Source organism: Ochotona curzoniae, unplaced genomic scaffold, assembly GCF_017591425.1.
Source record: "Ochotona curzoniae isolate NIBS_2020 unplaced genomic scaffold, NIBS_Ocur_1.0 contig_2210, whole genome shotgun sequence".
Classification (NCBI taxonomy): domain Eukaryota; kingdom Metazoa; phylum Chordata; class Mammalia; order Lagomorpha; family Ochotonidae; genus Ochotona; species Ochotona curzoniae.
This window is the reverse complement of record NW_024465369.1, coordinates 47,806,414-47,821,482: the sequence shown is the minus strand read 5'-3', so window position 1 is coordinate 47,821,482 and position 15,069 is coordinate 47,806,414. Positions and strand designations below refer to the sequence as shown.

The window sequence follows — 15,069 nt, the reverse complement described above, 5'->3', positions numbered from 1 at the left end:
CCTCAGTGTCTTGGTGAGTAGATATTTAAATCACAGGCACAAGACTAGAAACTCCTGTTCCGCAGATCCACTCTAGTTGAATTCAACCCAACAATATTTGTTGAGACTCGGTGGCATGCGAGAACCAGTACAAGATGTCTGAGCTTCAAGTACAGATGATACTAAATCTTTGCGCATAAGGAGTTCTCACTCTAGTGGGAACGAGAGGTACACTATCAACAGACACTTCAAGTACAAGGTCTGTGTTCTTATAATCAAGGTATGTATTAAGGGCTGTGGAAATACAGAGAAACTAAAATTTCCAGAGAAATCAGAAGGAGTTTCATAGCCATAATAATACTTGAGCTTGGTGTTAATAGAATATGGCCACATGGAACAAAATATAAATTGTAGCAGCTGTGAAGGCAATCTAATAGGTTGGGAGCCGGTCAGGGAGGCAGGGTCATGGCAGGTGTCTTAGCCTGGCTTGGAGGGTGAACCATATGATGGAAGCACTCCCCTGCCTCCCACCCCATCGCATTCAGACGTCCAGGCAAGCTGAAGACAGAAGCCAAGAGTTTTTTGCATAGTACTTTGGCCATTCTCTGTTGCTTTCCCAGGCATATTAGCAGAAAGCTGGACCAGAAAGGAGCAGCTAGGTGTTGAACCAGCATGTAAAAGGCTTGGGATCATTTTGAATGATAGCTTAATTCACTATGCTACAGTGCTGGCCACTGAGACTGTAATTTTAAAGAACAGATTATTTCTAGAGGTTGGGAAGACTAAGTTTGAAAGACCCACATCTGGCAGGACCCTCTTGCTGCTATGCCCTACAGTGGAAGAGGGTAAAGGGCAAGAGAGTGTTACATGGTCATGAAAGAGAAAAGGAGCAAGTGACCATTGCCATGATCACAGCATCATTATTCCTGAGGAACATCCCTTGATATAATCATGCCTTCAAGGTACCACTTTTCAACAAAGTTGTCCTAGGAGTTCACTTTCTAATGCAGGAAATATGTGGCGCTCTCAAATCCTGGCAGCAGGGAATTGTGAGATGGGGAGGGGGACAGCTGTTGGGAGGGTCATCTGTGCTCTGCTAAGGAATCCTGGTCTCTGAATTTGTAAGCAAGAAGTGACATAATTGTATGTTTATGAAAAAAAATAGTTTGATGGCAATGTGAAGTTTTCAATGAAAGAATTAAGACTCTTTCAAAATGAAAAAATGCAAGTTCAAAGGTAGTCAGCAGTACGTGTGTGTGTTTATCTATGCATGTATTTATGGGAGAATGTGGAGGAATCTGTGACCAGTGATAAGGGAGGGTACAAAAAAGGGAAATGTGAAGGGTCTCAAATGTCTAGTGCAAGCAACCAGGTAACCTTATTGAGTAATGAAAAGTGGGCATATTGAAGCTCTTGTACTTTCCATTTGGATGACATGGATTACAGTGTCTAAGGGACATTCTTGTGGAGGCAGAACTAAGTTAAGAGGCATGACAGAGTGATCCAAGATGTCAGCATACAGGAAGAGAGTAGAGCAGCAGTGTTACTGATGTTTTAGTTAAACTTCAGATGCCACACCAACACCCCTGGAGACAGGCTGATGTAGTGGTCATGGGCTTTTGAGCTGAGGAGACCCAAGATTTTTGACTTTGTCCTTTGGTACCATAACCTTGAAGGTATGAATCTCACATGTAAAATGGAAATAACGTTCACTTATCTTCTGGGTTGTGTTCAGACCAGCAACCAGGCGTATAAGTTTGTAGCCAAGCTGAGCTGGGTTGGCACAGTTTGTTTTTTGTTTAAACATTTGAATGGAAAGGATTGGGTGGAAGTTAAGGGAAGGATGGAACCAGTGGTAGAAAGAACAGAAGTCAAGGGAAAAGACTGTCTGCAGTGCCTGGAGAAAGGCAAAGCTGAACTTGTTTTCCCTGGAGAAAGGGATCTTCAGGTCCCAGAGGCCAGTGCACAGGGCAGGGGAAAGACCATACTACCTTTGCCGTTTGTTCCCTTCCAGTCACCTGCAAAAAAAAAAAAATCAAATCATTGTGCTGTTAGGGTTGCTTTTCAGAGTAGCCTTTTATGTGCCCTTTCCCCACTCTCTAGGAAAGACTAAAGGCATAAAGAAGACAAGTGACACTGACATATAGACAGAAGGGCCATCCCCATCTGCATATTCTTCGCAGGTGTGACACAGGCCTTCATTTTATAACAGAGGGAAAGCATTCCAGATCCTAATCAGTTAATTAAAGCATTAGCCATGGAGTCTTTTTGTGTGTGTGTGTGTGTGTGTCAAATGAAAGAAACACAAAGGATAGGGGAAGCTTGAAATTAAAAATGTGATGGATGACTAGGAAAGTTGTTTATAAATGCAGGTGAAGATTGAGGGCACAGAAAGCCTACTTCAGCTTTGGGCCTAGAGTTCATTTCCAACATTTGACTTATGTTAGCTGCATAAAGCTTTCTGTCATATGCAGCTGCCAACACTGACAGCCATGCATCTAGAAATTAGTGAAGCTGTCATTATAAACGCTGTGGATTTTGTCCTGAAGGAGCTTTGTTCTCCAAGAATTTACACAGTGATCTCAACACTGCCTACCCTCCTGGACGTGGGAGCCGCCCAGACATCAGTGCTTGGTACAGTTCCACACACACTGGCACATTCCACACACACTGGAACATTGCACGGGAGGAGGATGGAAGTCCACAGGGAGCTTCCAGCATGGGGAGAGGAGAGGTTTCCATGCGCTGGAAAGAGAATGTGAACGGGGGAGTGACAGAGGGACAGTGGCCTCACAAATACTGATGATGAAGTGCCCAAGGTGATGGGGGCCTTGACCCATTTGTTATCATTATGTAATCACTGAAAGCAATACTGCTGATTTATTAAAAAAGGATCTCCAAATGCCAATTCTACTTAATTTTAAATAACAAGCTTCGCCAAGAGGAATGATTTTCAGAACGATGACTAAGGAAAAATTTTTTTCCAGCAGGGTTTGTGCACAGGAAAAAAATTCATTGCTTCCATCCGCACATCCCACACCCCACGTTCCACACCCCTTGGTGTAAAAATATTTGTATTTAAATAATTTTAAATGTCATGCATTTGTAATTAAAAGCAATTATGAACTCAGAACAGAGAATGACTGACTTCGAATCAATAAGAAAAAACTTAGTTTCCTTTTAGGAAAATTCAGAGGTGATTTAAATGAAGCTAATGGAGACAAACCCATCAGTTTCACATGGTCTCTTGTGGCCACTGAAATCCCTACCCAACTCTAGCATCAAGAGAATGCAAAGCATTCCAGCAAGAACATTACATCTCGCCCATCTTCCCTTTCTCCCTTCTCCTTTCCACCTGGTGTTACCAAAGAGAGCTTTTGCACAAAATGTCTTTGATGCCTTCAAAACTGCCCTCCCTCATGCCCAACTTCAGGTTGATGGGACCCTTCTATTGCCTGTCTACTCCCATCTTCAGTAACCTAAGAGAAGCCTCTCCCCATTTTCTGCTCTAGCCAGCGAGTGTTCCCTTGGATGTAGTGACGGTTCAGGCGTGGATATGCAGTAGATGGCAGATTAGTCAGAGCTTCCACCAAGGAAGAAGCAGGGGAAAAAGAGGAGGGCAGGTGGATCCATGATAACTTTAGGGTGGACCCTGGATTCTCTTGTATGCATCAGCCTGCATAGGTGGTGATGCCGTACCGCTTGGTCAAACACCAGTCTCACACATTGTTATGAAAGTTTTGTGTTTGTTCATTTGTTTTAAAGATTAAAACATTTAAATCAATTAACCTTGAGTAAAGCAGATTCTCTGTGAGGCAGGTGGGCTTCATCCAGTGGGTAAAAGGCTGTAAGTGCACAGTGAGTGGTTGCCTGAAGCTGAAGGAGTTTCCTCCTGTGCAAGGGCAGCCCTGCCAGCAGTATTACCCCTGCAGAATTTGACTGAAGACTGACATCCACTCTTACCTGAATGGCCAGCCTGCCCAACAAACTGCTCTCCCAGCCAAGTGAGCAAATCCCCTAAAATAAGTCTCGGTTGCTCTGCCTGCTTCCTCCTTCCATTTCTCCCTGACTCCTTCCCTCCTTTCTCTCCACCTCCACTCATCTCCTTTTCTCTCCCCTTCTTCCTCTCCCTCCATCGCCCTTATTCTCTTTTTCTGTCTCATCCCTCCCTTTCTGTTCTCCTTCCGTCCTTCGTTCTTTCCTTTCCTCCCTCCCTCCCTCCATCCCTTCTTTTCTTCCTTTCCTCCTTTCCTCCCTCTCTCCTTCCTTGTCCGTCTTCTGTTTGTTCTGTTTCTCTGGAGGACCATAAAACCCTAACTAATGTCATATTTTCATCCTCACGTCATTCAGAGTTTCATTTGTGTGATTGTTTTTAGCCAGCTTCCATTGTATTGCTGTCATCTGTAACTAAAGAGGTCTTGAATATAGCCCAGGGTGTAAATGGATAGATTCTTCTATAGGTTAATACATTGAAAGTCTTTCAGAATTCCACCTTCCTTAGTAGTTACTATGCAACAAGCTACTTAAGGGCAGGAATTGTGTAGAAGCTTTTTCTCCTATTACCATTGCTTAGAATTCTTGGCACTTAGGTTAATAAATGTTGGCTGAGCTGAATTAGAGATATAGTTGCCCTGGTATCTGGAGATATACTTACTTTGACATGAAAGAAGCCCTGTAGTGACCACAAGCCTTTGTCATTTAATATAAATCCCATAGCAAATAAGTTCAGCAATCATCACAGGAGGTGGGGGATTTTTTTTAATTGTGGAAAATAAAGATTAAGAAAAAACTACACATGGGTTTAATAAAATTTTTGCCAAATAGTTTTTTTCCATGACCTCCAAAACATATCCTTATACTTTCATGGAATCACTCAAACATTATTTCCATGTACTTCTATTTATGTACTTGTCTGTCATTAACATACACAGGTTCTTTAAAAAAATCTGCAAGCACATTCTGTGTATTTGGGTTGCACTGTGCTGCCAAGCTAGCACCCATTGGAAGGTTCAACTCACAGGACCATCCTTGACACGTTTTTTAAGTTAGTTTTTTAGGGCTGCCATAGCAAAAGACAGAGTGCTTAAGCAACAGAAATCTAGTGTCCTACAGGGTCATGCCTCATCTAAAGGCACTAGAGAAGGGTTGGTCCAGGCCTTTCTGCGATTCTGGTGGCTTCTTGGCTTATGGCAGCATCACTTTGGTCTTCAGAAGGCATTAATTCTTTTTGTATATGTGACTATCTTCAAATCTCCCCTATGCAAAAGGACAACAATCATACTGGGTTGCAGGCCCATCTTACTCTAACTTGAACTCAACTCACTATGCCTGCAGCCCTTTTGGCAAATGAGATCACAGGTGGAGATAATAGAAGTTAAGATTTTAACATGAGTTTTGAGGAGAAACAGTTCAGCTCAATTTGTGTGCTTCTTCAACTTTCTGGGCAACCTCCAAAGGAAGGTACTAGAACTGATAGGAAGGCAGGGATGCTGGCCACCAAACCAAGAAACACTCTGCTAAGACTCTGACCACTTGTTGGCTACTTGATTGCTGCTGCATATTCTCATACCAACCAAAGAATGCCTGTGGGTGCAGTGCCAGCCCTGCTCCAAGGCCAGACAGATAAATATTCCCTAGTCCTCGATTCTTCTAACCTTTCCTTCCTGAATATCTTCTAGTTGGATTTTCCACCTGTTTCATCCTTCACCTTGAAGAACAAGTAACTAAGAAATAAGAATGAAAGCAACAGAAAGAAGATATGAGAGGAAGAGTATAGGAAAGAGTGGTTTTTTTTAAAAAAGATCTATTTATTAAAGGCAACAAATGTGTTATTTCCTGTGACATGTGGAGTTGGGACGCGAAACCTTTGGGAAGTAATTTTCCAAGCTCAAAGCTAGGTGTCACTCTGAGCAGCTGGAGGTGTGCGAAGTGACAAGGTGGCAATCAGGCTGGTGCAGGCTGCACTGCGGGAAAGTGAGAAGGCACTCATGTTGCCTCACACCCTCCCTATTAAGAAGAGACCTAGATCTGACTCTTGTCGGACAGGCCTCTTAGGTGTATTGGGGTGGGGAACATGGTTGGCATGTGGCGGGTACAGTGCTAAGAGGAGATGGGTGAGTCTGGGGACATCACTTGCTAAGGGACGCTGACAGGAAGGCATGTTTTCCATCTGTCCTGCCTGCTACAGGTCACAGACACCTACTCATGGAAAGCTTCCAGTGTCGTTCCCTGGTGCATAAGGAGCTATGAACACCTGTCTTGTATCAGTGGGATGATTTTGCATAAACCCTAACCAGCTAAGAAAATCAACACTGGATTAGCTGCCTTATACATAACATAAAAGATAACAGCAAGTAAGAGCTAAATTAACATTTTTAAGTGCACTGGAAATGTGAATGCCATTTCTACTCACATGTAACGTATTACTAATAAATCAGTAGCAAATATGGAAAAATACAACTAACACTTAATAGAGCAGAAAGTATTTTGTCCAAAATTTTACTGAAATTATCATGAGTTTTCCTATGATACCATAGGTCTACTGTTGATCCAGGTTAAAAAAAAATGACAGGTAAGACCAGGAGCTGATGGGTTTTTGTTTTGTTTTTGGTTACTTGATGCCAAGTAGTAAAGCAATAGGAAATAGATCTCATCACGTATTTGAAGCTAGATGTCTGGCAAGAAGACAAGGCTGGGGCCTGCTCTGGCAGGGGGAGGTAGTGCTGTGATTTGCTCAGGGAAGAGGGCCAGGAAATGTGTGGGAGTTGGGGCCACAGGAGTACTTTACAGGTGTGAAATGACTTCTGTGGACTTCCTTCGACAGGGCCACTACACTCACAGTTAAACAAGGCAGCTGAAACCTGGTAATTTAGAGAGGGGAAATCAAAGGGCATATATGGTTCAGACCAATGCACTTGTGCACGTGGGAGACCTGGGCTGGACTTGGTGGCATCATCCACTATCCCCCAGCACACACAAAGCTAGGACTGGCAGGCCCACCTGGCTGGGCTAGGTCACTGTGTACACCAGTGAGTGTTGGGGCAAAAAAATGGGCCACACAAGGCTAGGCCATGACATCAACTGGAAAGTGAGAGAACTGCATCTGGTGGCACATTCTGTAAAGGATTTGTGGGCTTACTCCTGTGGGTCTGAAGAACCCACTGGTTTGTGTAAGAACTGGGGGTGGTGATGAGCCAAGCTAGGCATGACCATAGAAATCAACATAGGTTGGGAACTGGGGCTGGGAGCAGGCCTGACCAACCCAGGCTACAGCACTAGAGAGCATACCTGAGGATCAGGTCTGGAGGTGGACCATAATGGAGTCCCAGCACATGCAGAGTAGGGCTAGGAGCAGACTATGCTGGGCAGGGACCTAGCACTCACTGGTATTTATGAGATCTGGATGTAGAAGTGGGCATGGTGGAAGAACTTGGGAAACTTCCCTACTAGGTTGCAGCTCCCACTGGTGAGCACAAGAGCTGGGCTAAGGGTGGGCTGGCCAGGCAAAGCTGTACCACTCAATAGCATGTTGTGGGCTGGCTCACAGGGGCAAACTGGGCTGGGCCAAGCCATAGCACCCAATGGCATACATGGGAACCAAGATGGGGTGTGGGCCATGCTGGGCTAAGCTACTGTACCTGCTGGTTGAAATAAAAACCAGGGCTGGGGGCAGATTGGTAGAGCAAGGCCACAACACCCTCAGCACTGGGTCAGACTTGGTAGGGGAACTAAGGGGACTCCCTTGCTAGCTGGCAGTACCCACTGGTAAGCACAAGAGCTGGGGCTGGATGTAGACCAAGTTGAACATGGTTGCAGCACCCTCTCAGTATGCATGTGGGTTGAGTCTGTAGGTGGGCCAGGTTGGACTAAGTATTTTCTGGCACTTGCAAGAGCCAGAGTGGGTGATGGATGAGTTTGGGCTAGGTTACAGCACCTGCTGGTCCACATGAGAACTGGGTCTGGAAGTGGGCCAGATTGTGGGTGGGCTATAGCACCCATCAGTGAGAGTTGGAATGAGTATGGGCCAGTCGGCAGGATCTAAATACCTGATGCTGAATGCCAGGACTGGAGGTGGACCATGTCAGGCTATTCCAAGTACCTAGCAGCATGCAAGAGATCCATAGCTGGGAGCTGGTCTGATAGGGGGACTTGGGAGAAATTCCCTGTTAGGCTACAGCTCCTGCTGGTGAGCTGAAGAGCCAAGGCTGGGGACAGGCCAGGCCAGGCTAAAGTACCTGTTGATATACCTATAGGCTGGGTCTGAGTGCAGTCTGAGCTAGAAAGCAGAACAAGTTGAACAAATCTCCTGACCAAGCTTTGGCAGCAAGTGTCTTAGTGTGGATGCATTAAAGTGGACTTTGTCAACCAATAGATCTCAGAAAGTTTTTCTCAACTCTGGAGAAATGAAACCAGCAACATCCCAGAACTATGAAAACCACTACAGTAACATCCTCAAAACATCCTTTCACACATCAGGGTCTCTAAGATGTCATCAGATGACGATCCTTCACCTCCAGGTGCTGATGTAGTTTGGCAGCAAGGAGCAGCCCCCTTTCCTTCATCCTCTCCCCTGTCCCACAGATACAGGAGAAAAAGAAAAAAAATTGAAAACACATATCCCACCATCCTTCCTCCATAATCTGACCTAATCAGTGGCCCACATCGGCATACATCCTTCTCAAATATGTAAATAACATTAAAAATAAAGGGCCTGAGCAGTAGCCTAGTGGCTAAAGCCCTCTCCTTGATCCCATATGAGCACCAGTTCTAATCCCAGTGGCCCCGCTTCCCATCCAGCTCCCTACTTGTGGCCTGGTAAAGCAGTCAAGAATGGCCTAGGACCTTGGGATGCTATACCGACATGGGAGACTAGGCTCCTGGCTTCAGATTGGCTCAGCTCCAGCCATTGCAGCCGCTTGGTGGGGGGAAGGGGTGTGAATCAATGGATGGTGGATTTTCCTGTCTCTCCTCCTCTCTGTAGATCTGCCTTTCTAATAAAAATAAATAAATCTTTAAAAATAAATAAATAAATAAAATAAGCTAAATGTTTAACTTAGAGAAATCCATCTTGCTCTTTGTAACTGCCCTCTCTACCTCCTGTTTTCTGTCCTGCATGTACAGATGAAGAAACCATCTATTGCTGTAATTAATACTCATTGACATCAAAGTAATTTAAAGGATAAAGAAAAGCATGGTTTTTAAACAAATACTTAGGATTTTAATGCTAAAACAAAAATCAGCTTAAAATCAGCCCAAGTCCTGGCCCACAGTGTTCAATAAACAATGGTTGAAACAAACTGTAGAATGGGAAACCTAAAGCGCTCCACCATTTGAAATGTTTTTCTGTTCTCTGGGGCCAAGACAGAAGTCATGATATGAAGTCATGATGAGTGAGAGTGATAAGGGAGGGTCTGAGCTACATATTAAGAGATTTTAGTTACTAGTCATTCTTACCATGTGAGACTTAATTAGAAAATTATTTTGTAAGGTCAGCATTGTATGCAAACTACAATTTTCCCAATAGGAAAATACTGAAAACCTGTGTGACAACATGAGGTATAAAGCAGCTAGGTAACTGTTCCTTCCAGTTAAAAATACTTGCTTCAGTAACCGGTAGATAAAATGAGTTCTTTAATTTATGAATTGCAGTTTGGGACTGGCATTTTGGTGTAACAGATTAAACTGTCACCTACAATGCCAGTATTCCATCTGGACATGGATTCTATTCCTGGCTGCTCTGCTCCTGATCTAGCTCCCTACCCATGCTCCTGGGAAAGCAGCACAGGAATGACCCACGTTCTTGGGTCTCTGCACCCACATGAGAGATTCAGAAGAAGCTCTTCAGCCTGACTCAGTCCTGGCCATGGTGGCCATTGCGGGGGGCAAAACAGCAGATGGAAGATCTCCTATCTCTTTAGGTCTGCTTTTTAAATAAATAAGATCTTGTAAAAAATTTTTTCAGGAAAAAAATCTCAGTAAGATGCTTTTTTCAAAGGTACATCAAAATGGTTTACAGAATTTGTGGAAAGAAAGTTAAACATTACTTGATGCTATCACAAGTGGAAGACTGGTAGTGAGATAAGTTAGGAAAATAATGAATGGATCAATAGTATTGTTTAAGACAAAGATTTGAATCTATCAAGACATTCTATACAAAAGCAATTGTAAGTTGCAGTCTAAAATAATATGTATAATATTAACTTTCCTTGGAATAAGAGTAATTTCTTACAAACACTTAAAAGCATCTTTGAGTATGTCCATAAATTACAATAACTTGGAGAAGAAATATCTGAATTCTGGAAAAATCCTCACCAACGCCTTCCCCCTTTAGCCTTCTTTTGGCCCTTGATGAAAGTCCTCACCCTAGCTTAAAACAGTGAATTCTGAATGGCTGTCCCTGGCATCCCCCACCCCTGAATCATTTGGCAGTGCCTGGAAACATTGTAGGTTGTCACATGGAGGTAGGAGGAGGAGAGGGGAGGGGAGGGGAGGGAGGAGAGGAGAAGAGAGGAGAGGAAGGGATGTTGCTGAGAATCCTATGATGCAGGAAACAGTTTCACCACAAAGAATGATTTGATCCCAAATATCAATAATTTGGAAATTGAGAAATATTGATCAGATAGGTAGGTTGGGATAGGTGAGAATATTTTCATAATCTAACTCCAAAAGCTCCTTGAAATTCATATAAATGGTGATCTCACAGATCAGCAGTTGTAGAACAGGTAAATTCTGCTTTCAAATGGGAAATATGAAGAATGTGCAGAAATTTTAAATTATTAACCTTACCCTAGCTCATAAGGGTGGAAATTCTAAAGTGTGGTCAGTAACCGGAAGGACTGTTGATTCAACTCTAGGTTTCAGAAGTATCGCAGTGCCTTGGCACAGGATTCCTGATGACTGCAATGGGCATCTCCACGAATTTGTTTCCTCCCATCCAGAAAGTTCTGGCCGTACGGCAATGACAGCTGTGTGGATGGCCTTTATTCTAGTCCACTGGATGTTAATTTATTTTCTTTTCATTCTCTAAGCCTTTGTTCAAAACAGCAGGCAATTTTCAGGTAGCAGTTCCTTTCATGAAAGTTTGAAAGTTTTGTAAATGGTGGTGGAGCCTTTGCCTTCCACGAGTTCAAGAAGACTTTGGCATAATTTTATTTTCTCACATGAACAATCAGTCATGCTGAATACCTTTCTCTCCTGAAAATCCCAACAACAGGCTTCTAGCTTCCCACTCAGTTCCCGGTCCACCTGCCAGAGCTCAGAGATGGCTGTGTTCATGACCACAGCTTTCTCGAAGCAGGCTACCGCCTCCTTGTATGAACAGTCTCCACCTACAGGTAACCCACTCACACAGGGTTTTGGCTCTACCAAACCTTCAGCCAGTATCAGAAGCTTTCAGGGGACAACTGACAGAAATAAGAAACGTTAGGCATGTTGGTGAATACCAAACAAGAAATTTTAAGCAAACAAAACATTTAGCAAAAACAGCTGCCAGTGTCCTTCAAAGAAGCAAAATACAATGACCCATATAGTCAAGTGTATAAAGTTCCACAATGTATTTTTCAACAGTAAGAATTGTAGACTGCTGGGACTGGATGGGATATCTTACACTGCTTGAGTGGGCTAATTGGATAAACTGTTGACAGGGTATTTTTTTCTTCTTTTTTATCTTACCTTATTTTGGTGGTGAAGAAAGGAAGGTTCAGGCTTAGTAACTGAGCCAAACTCAAGGAGCTAGGCAGTAACTTGGCAGGCATTGCACATTCAGTTGCTTCCTAGGGTGCCCACTAACCATATTGGAGTATGCAGTTTGAGTCCCAGCTACTCTGCCTCCAGTTCAGTTTCCTGCCAATGTGTCCTGGGAGGCAGCAGATGGTGCTTCAATGGCTTAGCTTTCTGCTGTTCTCATTGCAAACCTGTGTGGAGTTCCTGGCTCCTGACTTCAACCTGGCCTAGCCCTATATTTGCAGACACTCAGGGAGTGAATCAGCAAATAGAAGAGCTTTCTTGTTCTCCATATATATCTTTTCTTTTCTTTCTCACTCTGTTTTTTAAGTAGGTGAAAAGAAATAAACATTAAAAAAAAAAAACCTGGAAGCACAATGTGAGTCTTCCTTCAGAGTATGAAATGCCAGGCACATAGACTGTGATGTTTATATGCACATGTTTCACTTTTTCCTCCCCTTCAGTTCTTAGCCTGTATTCCCAACTCTTTACATAGACTATTTTGGAAATTAGATTTAAATGCAAATAATGCCTTTTTAAAAAAGTTATAAACACCCACAATATTTTTATGCTTGGTGACTTGGTGCCAGCCGTATCTATTCATGAGTGGATGGGTATATTGGGATCTATAAATGTCACTTGTGTACTCATAGACATTTATGTCCCAGATTTCCAGATAGAGTTGTTTTTCTTCACAGCCCAGAAAGCCAGCAGCACCCCTGACACTTTGATAGGCTAGCCATAACCATCTAGGTCCCCCAGTAGAGTCTGAATTATGTGCAAGTTTGTGGCAAAGGTAAAGAGACACATCTTGGTAGTTTCCTTACAATTATGTTCAGTGTTTTTTTGCTAGAAATGATGAAAAGATAAGCAGTGATCAGTTTTTCTGGGGCTGGGAAGGAGATTTATCTCTAAATAAAAATAAGCAACTCTAAGAAATTTGCCATGAGAATTCTTTGTCCTACTCTGCAGAGGTCTCTGGTATGCTGCTGCATGAGTCAACGCAAACCTGATTCTGTGCTTTCTGGAATTACCACCTAAAACATGTAAGTAAAGCACACAACCTAGTTTAGTTTAAGTTCATCTTTATACTTTGAAACTTGGCAAGTTTTCTATTTAAAATGCGTGTATGATGCAATACCAGTCTTTTAAAATTGTATCTATATGCATATAGGATAAATGTTGATAGGAATGCTTAGCATATTAACAATGTTCTTTCAGTGGCGAGACTTTATACTTACATTTCTTACAAAGCTTACTTTATTAATATGCAAAAAAGTAAACACAGAATGTTTATGGAAAGATTTCTTAAATGGCACTTCCTTATTCCTCTGATTCCCTGGAAGTTTCAGCTAGTTCTATTCTCTGACAGTGTTTAAATATATTATCATGTATAAGCCTCTGTGCTAATATATGTTAGATAATTTTGCTTTCACAAAGATCAAGCAGAGCAGTTGATGGATGTCCACAGTGCACCTATATGTGTTTGTGGCCACCTGATAGAAGCTCTGGCTACAGTGGCCACCAGGATAATGAATGCGCCTGTCTCTGGGACTTAGATCCCATAACATGCAAACCAAGTAGTAAATAATGATGATTCTTTTTTTTAATTTATTTTTTATTTTTTTTAAAGATTTATTTTTATTATTTTTTTATTGGAAAGGCAGATATACAGAGAGGAGAGACAGAGAGGAAGATCTTCCGTCCGATGATTCACTCCCCAAGTGAGCGCAACGGGCCGATACTATGCCGATCCGAAGCCAGGAGCCTCTTCCGGGTCTCCCACGCGGGTGCAGGTTCCCAAGGCTTTGGGCCGTCCTCTACTGCTTTCCCAGGCCACAGGCAGGGAGCTGGAAGGGAAGCAGGGCTGCCGGGATTAGAACCGGCGCCCATATGGGATCCCGGGCGTGCAAGGCGAGGACCTTTAACCACTTGTGCCACCGCGCTGGGCCCAATAATGATGATTCTTATGTGTCTTGTATGGGATATACTTTTGGGTAATTTCAGCCACCCACGGTGGCTGGGGAGGGTGTGGCTGTTATTACTGGGTGGTCATGGAAATCCTTGCTGAGAGTCACAATTGGATTGGGACCTGATAAATGGAAGGCAGTATTATGAAGATCAGAGTTTAAGCAGAAGAACAAGAGGCAAAAACATGAGATGACAAAAAACGCAATATATTCACAGAAAAAACAAGCAAACATTAGAAGAAAGTGGAGAAGGAGGAAAAGGAAAAGGTGATAGGGCAACCATAAGGCCATGGTAGAGTTTAGATTTGAGTCTCATGCCAGTGAAAAGTCTGTAGAGAAATGAAGTCATCTGGTTTATATTTGATAAGATTCCCACTGGCTTCAGAGTTTGCAGTAGAGCTGGGGGAGATAATGAAGATACTATTGAAGACATAGCTAGAAGCTGCTACATGAGAAGGAAGATAGTGGGAGAGAGATGCTGAAAACCACTCATCTGGGTGGTTTATTCCCCAGATGCCTACAGTGGTCATGGCTGGGCCTGGTTAAAGCTGGGCAGTCAATCTACCTCTCCCGTGTTGCCTCCCAGGGCAAGCAAGCAGCTGGATTTGGGAACAGAGTTGGGACTCAAACTCAGATACTATATTGTGGGACAGGGGTGTGTCTTAACCACTAGACCAAACGTCTACCCCAGTTAAAACTTTAAGTTGGAGAAATATTTCTTGACTGGACATTCAAAAAGAGTGAGGGAGTTTCTATTCTTCCATTATGTAGCAGTTGTTCTCTTTCAACTGTTGTCTAATGGAGTGTGAGTAAGATTGCTATCTAGGTAGCCATCCGCTGATCAATTTCTGTATTAGAACTCCTCAAGTTATAATCTGGGATATGGCCACTCAGTTATAAACCACAATTCTCAGCTTTTTTTTTTTTTTAAGCTAGGGGCGATCTTATGCCCAAATTCAGACCAGAGAGACTTGAACTCAAATAATGTGTGCAGTTCTTGGTTATCTCCTGTTCTTCATTCCTCCCCTCAGGCTTGACTCCACCAGCAGCACTTCCATGAGCTTTGACCAGAGAGAACTGCTTCCCTGAATGAGCTCCTGGGACAGAGCCCGCGGTTGGCCTCGACTGCTCCCCTTTTTTTATCACATGAGGAAAACAAAGTTCCTCCCACATCCTTGGAGCTTTTGGTTAAAATCACTTGTCCTTTAACTGAAGCAATACAGGGAAGCTAGTAGTAGCATTTAAACAGTGACATTAGGGTATAGCAGATGTCTTCATGGATGATTAGGACTTTTTAAAAAATAAGCAAGGAAGTCTCTTTTGTGCACTCTTGCCTGAGATAGGAAGAAAGCACAGCTCATTCTGAGAACATTTACTTGGATGCTTGCATCCTAATCTA

General features: G+C 43.1%; 1 long non-coding RNA gene across 1 annotated transcript in view; it reads left to right on the top strand.

Annotated features, from left to right (window-relative positions):
* The window catches only part of LOC121150734, an 84,576-nt gene that overhangs the window by 38,904 nt on the left and 30,603 nt on the right, over positions 1-15,069 (top strand). Inside the window, exon 2 of the long non-coding RNA XR_005883020.1 lies at positions 12,673-12,746. This is a non-coding gene — a long non-coding RNA (uncharacterized LOC121150734). The remainder of the gene's footprint in view (positions 1-12,672; positions 12,747-15,069) is intronic.